The sequence below is a fragment of the Microtus ochrogaster genome, chromosome 19, assembly GCF_000317375.1.
Source record: "Microtus ochrogaster isolate Prairie Vole_2 chromosome 19, MicOch1.0, whole genome shotgun sequence".
In the NCBI taxonomy this organism is placed as follows: Eukaryota; Metazoa; Chordata; class Mammalia; order Rodentia; family Cricetidae; genus Microtus; species Microtus ochrogaster.
Window position 1 is genome coordinate 43,004,778 of NC_022021.1, and position 10,941 is coordinate 43,015,718.

General features: G+C 47.9%; 1 protein-coding gene across 1 annotated transcript in view; it reads left to right on the top strand.

Moving 5' to 3' along the window:
* Ankh (ANKH inorganic pyrophosphate transport regulator) overlaps nt 1–10,941 on the top strand; it is a 133,856-nt gene that overhangs the window by 112,264 nt on the left and 10,651 nt on the right. The window lies entirely within an intron of this gene.

The window sequence follows — 10,941 nt, forward strand, 5'->3', positions numbered from 1 at the left end:
TGATATTATAGGGGCCTCTCCTGTGTTCCAAAAGTCTGTATAATACAGAGGATACTGTTGTGAATAAGAGCCGACAACACCCAGCCATTAGTTTCTGGGTACACAATCTTTTTTTTTTTTTTTAAAAGTGGAGTCTCACTATGTATATAGCCCTGACTGACCTAGAACTCACTATATAGACCAGGCTAGCCTAGAATTCACTGAGATTTGCCTGCCTCTACCTCCCAGGAGCTGGGTGTTAAGTTCTTAAGTAAACATATCTTTACCAAGCTCACCTGTGGAAGATGATTTCAGAAAACACAAGGGAAAGGGCTCAGGCTGTAAAAGCCAAAAGACATACTATACAAATTAAGATTGATAGTTTAAACATTTACTAAAGGCAGGGAAAAGCAAACCAATTTACACGGTAGCTGGGCTGTGTGATTGCTAAGGGATTAAAGAATATGGCGCCTTTGAACTTAGCTTGGTTTTCCTTTGTTCCTGTGGCTGTACTACTCCTAAAATCCTGTGGAACTTAATTTCCATTTATGCCTACTATATAACGATCGCACAGCCGGCACTAACAACCAGTACACAGGGCAAAGGGCTGAGACTAGGGAGGTAGTAACTGCCACCTTCACCATGGCCCTGAGAACCTTTTAGCTGGATGAGCAGTGTTGATTGTCCTTGAAAAGCAGGCCCAGAATTGTGTTTCCTTCCTCCAAATTCCACTCAAAATCTACAGCTTATGTGGTCCAACACCTCTATAGTGTGTGACAGGGACAACACAAGACATCACAAAAAGCCTTTGCACCCACTAAGTCATAACGCCATGTCCTGAGCACCCATCACCACCACCAACCACCACTCCCCCTCCAGCCACCTGTCCCCATGAGATGGGGTGGCACACACTGGACCCAAGGCTTATAGCTAGGAGGGAATTTCTGATCACATCTGTGGTTGGAGTTGACCAGTGACCCCAGGCGACCTGTTCCCCTGTTGGCGGTTTTTTTTTTCCTTTCTTCCTATGGTGTGCCAGTTTTTCCATAGTTCCCTAAAATGTTAGCAAAACACTGAACAACTTTGAAACTGCTCAAAAGGGTATTTTAGGAAAAAAACCAGAGACGTTTCTGTTCCAGGAACAGGCCTCAGCTTTTGGAGACTGTTAATGACTTGGAGTCAAGAGTTGACTTGAAGCCAGGTCTTGGGACAGCCTCATCTGTGTGGAGAGCTGTCAGTTCGGGGCTGTCGTTGGCTCAGCTGCCAGTGTTTCCAGGCTGTCCTCTCTCACCTGGACGTACCTTCTTGTAGCTGGAGTTGAGTGAAGGAGAACATGGCCACCCTGGGTGTGAAGACAGGCCTTTCTCAAGGTGATCGTGGCCAATAATTTGAATCTCTGCAAAACGGATCTTCAGCAGGTTTAAAACAATGACAGGGTCTGGAAAAATACTTACTCTCCCAGGCAGATGCCGATGTCTTATTTTAATCCCAGATCGAGGAAACACACAAGTAAAACTGGCTCGGTATGAGTCTACCTTAGAAATGGACGCAGAAGCCCTTGTTGGGAGGAGATTTGGAAATGGACAGTTAAAAACCGTTAGTTTTCAGCAAAAGAAACAACTTAGAATAAGCGATCTGTCCACATGCCCAGCAATGGAATAGAGCTCAGCCACCTGGAACTCTGTCCGGTTAACTTCTCCCACATCTCCAGACAGGAGCATTGGCTCTGCTTGAGGGAACTGTTTCTTCAACGTTAAAAGCTACAGTATTTGAATCTGTGGCTCAGTTGTCCATATAACAGTTCAGTGTGTTGATCTAACATCTTGGCTAGAGGAACTGTCCCTAAAAGGCACATAGAACATGAGTTTTTCTAAACTGAACCTTTAACTGTCAGTGCGTGTGTACCTTTTAAAATCACATGACTCGTTAATTCTCGCACCTCTACTGTGCCCTAGTCTCTGACATTCACAGAGCGGGTCTGTGATGTAGTCCCTAGGGCCACATAACCCATCCGTGATAACCTGGGAGTCAACCAAGTCAAGTTGTCATTCCTTGTGTCTGTGGCTCCTGCTCTCTGTGAAGTCGTGAATTTGGGGACACGTAAAGAGCAGAAAAGCAGTATTTGCTCTTGTGACTCATTCGCATCTTGCTGCTCACCCTTGGATCACAGTTCACACACCAATGTGGTCTGGAAATTGCCTGATCCATTGAGATAAGGGAGAGGTTCGGGAGCCTTAGTGGATCTAAAAGATCCAGTTCAGATGAGTAGATTGTCAGATAAAAGCAGGGGGGCGCGGGTAGGCTAGGGTTATCAAGCTGCAGTCTAAGGAAAAGAGAACAGAGGTACGCTCTAGAGATCTCAAAGGATGACTTCCCTGCGGGCCTGCTGTAATGTAGCCATACAGGAGAGGCTGTATTGCAGACTGGTGATCGACATAAGAAGCCAACCTCAAAGAACAGGTGCCCATCTGTGCAGTGCCCACTTTGCCAGGACCTTCCTTCAGAGCCATGTAGAGCCCTGTTGCTTTGGCTTTTGTGTTTATCCTGGGGCAACTAGTGTGTCCCCGAAGTCTGTCTGTCTGGATGTGAGGGGAGGAAACTGTGGAGTAGGCAGTGAGGAAGACGTCCCTTGAGGAAGGAGCTGGCTACCTGAGCTGGAAATCCCTACCACATATATAACCATGAAGGACATCACAGTTCCTGCTGGACTCTAGATTTGGGGCTGAGGTAAAAACTGCTGACAGAGTGGCCCATATCTCCCCAATAGCACTGTTGGCAGGGATAACTATCCCCGAAAGGTGACAGGCCACCTGTTCCCAGGACCCAGGCCACTCAGTGAAAGCCAAGAGTCAGGCTGTGCAATTTACTAGATTCACTTGTTAACCCAAAACAGATAATCGGGGGAGCCCTAACAACTCCGGCTGCTCACAGTGGCCCAGCTTCCGACTGACTTCACAAATGTCCTTTGAAGAGCACTGGGTTTTTCTCTTCTTGAATTTCCCATTGCTTTAGCTTTGGGGAGCTGGTGCCAAGAATGGGGCCCCTTTGCTCCAGGAGAAGTGGGAAAGAAGCGATGCAAAACACAGACTCGGGTGCCTGGGAGGCCTTCCCAAGCCCCTTTGTACGCAGTAGGCACGGGCACTGATCCAGATGGACCTTGGCAAGTGGAGCCTGTGGAGCACTTTTGTGCAGTGGACAGCCTACCCAGCCATCCCAACACCGTCTAACGCTAGATCCATGAAAGTCAGAGAAGCACAGGGCAAGGATCACAGAGAGGCAATAAACGGCCAGACAGATGAAGAGGGCATGACAGTGGGAGGGAGGAGTCAGCTCATCAGAAAAAGAAACAGGAGGTTGCCACAAACAGATTGACAGCATGACAGAGGGAAGGGGACACTCAAAACAGGAGAGTGAGGAGCCCCAAACCCTGGAGCTCTGGGAGTCTTTCTGGTGATTGTGGACTTCAGAAGTATTTATAGAGACATGCAATTTAGAAACCAGGAAATTGCTCATAATGTTGTTGTCTAAGCTGGGTTTTGGTGAGCTGACCTGTGTTAAGAATGCAGGCATGAGCCAGGCAATGGTGGCAGGCAGATTTCTGCGAGTTCAAGGCCAGCTTGGTTTACAGCGAGGACTACATAGAGAAATCATGTCTGGGAAAACCAAAGCATGCAGGTGTGGAATGCAGCTCTCAGAAGGGTTTGAACAGGGCACTTGGGGCACGCCAAGCTCAGGAGACTGCATCTCACTGTTCACAGAAGAACCAAACCCTCAGCTTCAGCTAGTCAGAGCTGCACAGGGGAAGGTCAGACATGTCATCAGTAGGTGTCACTGCCACCTAAGGCAAAGAGAAGGAAACCTGCTAGGATGTTATCAAAAAGCGTGGCCTCCAGTAGGAGAGTACAGGGTATCCCAGCTCAGGACCTGTTGGTATCTAAGGATCTGGTTCTTGAAGGGAAGAAGTTAAAATAGGAGCTAGGAAGGTGGTTCTGCGGGTAAAGGACATGTCCCATGGGTATGAAGAGCCAACCTTGATCTCACCCACCTGAAAGCCATGCACAGCAGCTCCTGTGGGGGTGGGGGAGGGGAGACAGAGGAACATCCCCGGGGCTTGCTGGCCAGCCTGTCTACCCAAATGGGCCTGCTCTGGTTCAGAGAAGGAAGAAAAGTAAGGTCGAGAGTGATTGAGAAACACCCTCGGTCAAGCTCTGACTTGTGTTTCTGTAGTTACAAGTCTTCCTACACACACGTGTGCATACAAAAGCAAAAAGAAGTGTCTTAGCCTCGGTGAAGTCAAGCACCTGAAGCAGGAAGCAGTATTTGATTTAGGTTCCCTTGCCAGGTTTTAAACTTTGTATTCACTTTTGCAGTAAATAAAAAGGGAGGGAGGCCGTGAACCTACCTGGAATTTTCCATTCTGTTTGTCATGGGTTGGATGGTGTCTGTTCGTACATTACAGCGTTAACCCCAGCACCAAAAAGGCAACCTTATTTGGAAATGGAGTCTAGGTTCCAATGGGCAAACTTGGCTCCAAATCTGTCCCCTGAGGTTCTTATAAAAGGAGACATTTGGACACAGACGTGGGAAGCCTGTAGTGTCATCATGGGTCTTGCTGCTGTAGAGAGGCCTGGAGTCACCCATACTGATTTCAGCCTCACAGGTAGGGGACTGTCCGTCCCCTCCTATTGCTCTGAAACGCCCACCTGTAGATCTCCGGTCACTGTAGCCCTGCCACCCTAACCTGCTGGTGCTCCTAAGAGAAAGGAGTCTTTTCTCAGGTTGATTCATCAGACTTTACTGTTCCACTCTCCATCTCTTTAGTGACCTAAGACATCTCGGGTATCTTGTTCCAAGTCTTCTTGCAAGCAGAGCAAATGCTGAGAAGCACTTAGGTTGCCAGTAGCGTTGTACCTGCCTTTAGAATCCACTGAGAAACATTCGGCTTACAGGTGGCGCTCTGGCTGCCCTTGGGAGCTTCGCTGTGTCTTTGCCGGTAGTTTGGGGGAATCTGAGAGAAACAGTCACCAATATTCGGTTCAGGTAACTCTGCTTGGCATTGTTCTTTCTGTTAACTGAATAATTCAGGGCACATCCACTGAGTCCCTGTAAAACCCCTATCTCCTTTCCATACCCCATGTGTCCTGCTGCTGGTGACGTGGTCCACAATTTAATAAGTCTTAATGAAAGGAGATTTTGTCAAGGTTCTCAAATATTTATGCATGGGTCTGGTCTTCCTCCAAACAGGGTCCCGTCTAACTATAATAACATCCATGAGGCCCCACCTGACCAGTCAAGACTATATATCCACCCATTTAACACTCCCCAGTAGGGATTACATTCCAATATATCACCCACTGAGGCATGGCACTACCTACCAAGTCCTACCACACAGGCTCTCTTCCCTCCTCAATTTAGCACTGGAGAGCAGGAAAGTCCTAGAGAGAAGTGGCCTGGACCAGGAACCATTTGGCTTGTCACAGAGCAGGGAAGCAGAAAGATAATTAGCAGACTTTCAGGAAGCATGCCTGAAGATGCTCTGTAACCATGGGAAAATGGCGTTTACTAGATCAACTTAAACACAGAAACCAAACCCACCCTGGGACACCGACGGGAGTAGCGTTTAGGAAGCAGGCTCTCAGCTCCAACACAGCCGGGTCCAACCCCACTGATAACCCCCAAGAACCGTCAGAGAAACTGTGGGGTGGGCTGCCTGGCTTGTCTTTTGTCAAGGCTTTCAGGTTAGAGGTTGCTCCTGTGAGATCTTTTCTCTTCCTTTTGAGATCCTGAAACAGATCGATTGCCTTGTATGGAGCAGGCGGGGACCCAGCAAAACTGAAAGTATCTCAACTCTTTGGAATATTATCCTGCTGGGCATGGTGGTGTAGAGACAGGCAGAACTCCACAAGCTTGAGGCCAGCCCTTTTCATATAGAAACTTACCACGAAATATAGGGCTGGAGATATGGCCACTTGGTAGGATGCTTGCCCAACCATAAAAAGCCCCGCCTTTGATACCCAGCACTACATAAACCGGGCACAGTGACATATGCGTATAATCCCAGCACTCCAGAGTCAGAGAAGGTCAGAAGTTCAGGTCTTCCTCAGTTATATAATGAGCCCAAGGCCAGCCTGGATTATATTAGACTTCAAAGAGATAAACAAAAGAATTATCTCAAAAAATTCCAAATAAGCTTAGGGTGGAACCAGCCCAATAAAGATCCAGAGCATCTGGTCCAGATGCTAATTTGCCACAGGGAACCTTTCCCAAAGTGAGAGATCATTTGGCTCAGGAATGATCTGAAGCAGTCAGCAGCCAGGGCCTCAGCATGACCGCACGTAGCTACTCTTAGAATCCAGGCTGGAGAGGGAAGTTCCCCTGGGCTTTGTTCCATGAGTTTCTGTTTCATGAGCTCTGGATCAGATAGATCGCCTGTCCAGTGCCATGCAATTGTCCTCGGGGATCTCCTGAGGCCCCAAGGAACCACTGTATTGAAAAACAGTATATGTGACTAGTGACAAGAAAACCTGCTTGCTGGTCACTTAGAGCAGCCAGAACCTCTCTCTGTTTTAGAGGGGGGATCTTAACTGATGGGCTGAAGAATGCATTGACCCTCAGCAAGAAACAAGCATTTGGGACCCACTAGAATGGTCTCATTTCAGACCCCTTCATCTAATCACACCTGTTAGCAGAGAACATATATTTAGTAGTCGTGTGGATTAGGGCACGGATATTATCTCTGGGTGGTCCTTACACCTCCAACTCCAGGTGCTAACAGGTACTTGAGAGAAAAATAAAACACAGTCGTCCGTCCTTACCCACAGATTTTTTTTTTTTCCTCCTGTGGTCAACCACAGCCCCAAAATACCATATGGAAAGTTCCAGAAAGTCTATAACTACAATTCTGAGTAGCATAATGAAATCCCATGCCATCTTGTTCATTCTTGCCTAGGACGCGAATCTACCCTTTGTCCAGGGTTACCACTCTGCATGCGCATTACAGGCCTGTTAGTCACTGTCAAGTTCACCTTTGTCAGCTGTGGGAGCTTGAGAAACACCTGGGTGGTTGTTAAAGCACACCTCTGGGTGTGTCTGAGAGTGTTTCTCCCACGGGGAAGGGAGGGGCAAAAACCTGTCCTGAGTTTAGGCAGCATGTGACCTGGTCTGGGACCCCAGGTGGAATAAAAGGGGGAACTCCCCACGCGTGAGTTCTCTCTCTCTCTCTCTCTCTCTCTCTCTCTCTTTCTCCTGGTCACTGGAATGGGAGCTGTTCTTCACCTCCCCAGCTGTGATAGACTGAAACCTCTGGAGCCGTGGCCAAAATACATCTTCCCTCCGTCTGAGTTGTATCCCTCTGGTATTAGATTGTAGCAACTGGATGATCACTTAGTCGTGGTCATTTCACGTGTGAGGTTGAGTGCCATTGACAGAGTGGCCTTCCATGCCACATTGCAGTGATTTTGTACAAGCCACATTCTTGCGTTATCCTAGCACTGTGTCACAAGGCCTGTGTCATTCACCTCCATTGATCTTTCATCCCACATTGTCACAGGAGAGCTGAGCACAGTATAGTGGAATACTTTGAGAATTGTCACGATATACTATAATACTGTGTTATTAGTTGTTAATCTCCAGCTTTTTTATTTATAAATTGAACTCTGTTAGGTATATAGGCACAAGGAAAATCGGTGTATATAGGATTTAGTGCTACATACAAAGGGTCCTGGGGTGTGTCCCTTGACGATAAAGAGGAACTGGAAAAGATGAAGCTCAGGGTCACAGAGGAGCAACCACTCCAATAGCAACGTCTGGACAAGGCAAACTTTACTCTTGGTCAAGAGGGAATGCGCAGGAAGAGCCCACACACACCAAGACAGAAAGTTCATCTGGTTTTTATTCAGACTCAGGTGATGGCTGAGCCCCTTCCTCCGTTGGCTGGGGCGGCGTCCAGCCTCAGGGTCTTAGTCGGCTAGTTTGGAAAGACTTGGTGCCCAGGCAATGAAGGAGGAATAGGAAAGGGGTCCCTGCTCCAGGCCATCAAATTCCTCTAGTGAAGCAGTGGGATTTGTATATACAAAGGTTGTACTAGGTGAGGATTAGAAATTTGCATAAAAGTCTTACAAGATGAGGTTTTTAAAATAACTGAGTTCCTGTCCTAAACACAAATGTTATAGTATTTGATGCTATAAACCATCAAAGACTCAGACTGTTTCTCATACTTTGTTGTTCAGGATGCCATGGGGGACTGTCCTGAGGACCATGTACATGGCCATAGGATGTGCAAGAGCCTGTTCACCTATCAGCCCATGACAGTTTTCTTTTCCTCTGACCTGGCTAAGTCACCTTTGACTTTTAGAACACAGGTCTTAAATTAGTCATGGGGCACCGGAATAAGCCCAAGCCTGGTAAGATCCAGGCAGCCATATTATTTTGGCAGTCCAGAACTGGCCCCTCCTGGAATCTTCCTTTGGGATCCTAGTGGACTCCAGCTCTTGGCATCTCCTGAAGTCACTGTCACTTGGGAGTCTCTCTCCAAGCCGACAGCATGATCTGAGCCTCTGAGTGTTATTATCCCAGAATGTTCCACATCCCTCCTGTCTGGCCTTCAGATCCCTTTAGGCTGTGTGTGCGCCCTTTCTGACTTTAAGTCTGTTCTGTGCCCAGTCTGGTGTGCACTGTAACTGCAGGGTGCCACAGCCTGAATAGTTTATAGAGAACACATTGCAGCCTCTGGAGAGGAGAGGGCAGCCGTGCACCTACTAGAGGCCCCTCCAAGCCTGTACTCATTCCATAGCTAGTTGGCCTGTCAAGCCTCGATGCCAGAAGGCACCTGAGGAGGATGGCATTTGGTACTGTGAAGATTTTAGTCCAAAAGCTTTAGAATTTCAGGCTTCAGAGAGATGTGCCCAGGGAGGAAAAGACAAAACCACAGAAGCAACTTGAAAATCTGCACAATCAGCTCTCCCTATAACACGCGATCCCTCTTCATGAGTCACGGATTGCCTCCAGTGCTGATTGGTGTGGTCTAGTACTGGGGGGTTCTGTGGATTCAAAGGCGTAGGAGCTCTGCCTCTGCACCCCCAATTTACCTCCAAGGCAGCAAGGTCACCTACATGCTGATATCCATGGTGGCCGATTCCCTGGGAGAGTCAGGCAGCCACCTGCGCCTCATGTCTGCCTGAATGTCTGAGTCACACACCACTGGTAGATACAGAAGCACAGGGGAAAAAAAACACCCAGTTTAGGCATCAGAAGCTGGGATCAGGGTCAACACAGCATCTTATGTGTTCAGGATCCGTGTCTCAGAGCTGTTTGCCATAATTCAAGGGCTGTCTGACTCCCCATTTTGTCAGCTGCTTTTGCTCATTAGGTAGAGTCTTCCATATGATGCTGGCCACATCAGGACCACCTCATGCCTCCTAGCATCCATTTAGTAAAGCTTGTTTCTTCTGAGGCCTCATAAACTAGGAAATGGCAACACCCAAGTCATTAAAGCTTAAAATCCACTGCCAGTGGTTTTGTTTTGGTGGCCTCTTTGTCCAGATTAGCAGCTGAGTGCCTATTCACGACCCGGTCTTACCTCTCTGTGGCTACACCCACCACCCTCCTGTGCAGCTGTCACTCAGCCATCCTGAGTGGTGCTGGGGCCTGTCCCAGCCTTGGTACCATGCTGACCCTTTGTCTAGAACAAAGGCTGCCTGTGTCAGCCTTTGTTTCTGCCGTCCGCCCCTCCCCCGCACCATGAGGTGGAGACTGCTGCCTCATTGTTCCCATTATCCCGGAGAAAATGACTCCCTTGTGCGCGGGGAAGGAACGGGGCAGAAGGTAAATGAACAGAGGTTGCAGCTTTCTCATACCAAGGCACAGGATGGGGCTCTTTCCCGTGCCGTGCCGTAGGGCATCCTGGAAAGAGAGAGGGGCCCGAGTCCCCATTGGAGAGGAGACTTGACAGAAGCACTGTTCCAGAATTGTTTGGGGACTGTGACATAGCATGGACAGCTCTTGGCCTGAGGTGACTGGGCAGAGTTTGTTCTCATAGAACTGTTTCCCTCCCTGCATGCTGCTCTCTGGAATCTGGCAGTCTCTGGCTTTTTAACTCAGCACCCCTTGTAGATATGGGAGCTTGATTTGCTGGAGACTCAGAAACATTTAAACAATTAAAACTGGCCCCTAAGCCCTGGATATGACAGACTGCGCAGATCCACAGTTCTATGGAAAGACAGATGGCCAAGCATATTATGCTGCTATGAGACAGGTGCAATTTTTTTGAACATTTTTTCCTTTTTCTCAAAATTTGTTGGATTTTATGTGTATGTATTATGTGTGTTTGATTGTGCGGGAGCACAGGTGTCTACAGATATGTGTGTGTGTGTGTTTGTGTGTATGTGTGTCTGTAGATAGTGTGTATGTGTGTTTGTGTGTCTGCAGATATGTGTGTGTTTGTGTGGAGTTTGCCATTAAATGTCTTGCTCCATTATTCTCTATATTTTTAGATAATTTTATTTTAATATTATGTGTATTAGTTTGCCTGAATGTATGGCTGGGCCCACATGCTTGCAGTGTCCTCAAGGACAGAGGAGGGCTTTGGATCCCTTGGCACTGAACTTGCAGATGGTTTCAAGCAATCATGTGGGTGCTGGAAATTGAACTTGGCTCCGCTGGAAGAGCAGCCACTGTTTTTAACCGTTAAGCCAACTCTCCAGCTCCAAAGGTTTTTTGTTTGTTTACTTTTTGAGATTGGGTCTCATTATGTAGCCCTGGTTGTCCTGGAACTTACTCTGTAGTCCAGGCTGGCCTCAAACTCACAGAAATCCACCTGCCTCTGCCTCCCGAGTGCTAGCCAGCATTGATTATTGCTGCCCAGCAGGTTCCTTTACTTCTTGAGGCAGTATCTCTTGCTGAGCCTGGAGCTAGCCAGTTCCAGCTGGTCTAGTCAGGCAGCTTTAACCAGAGATCCCCCCCCCC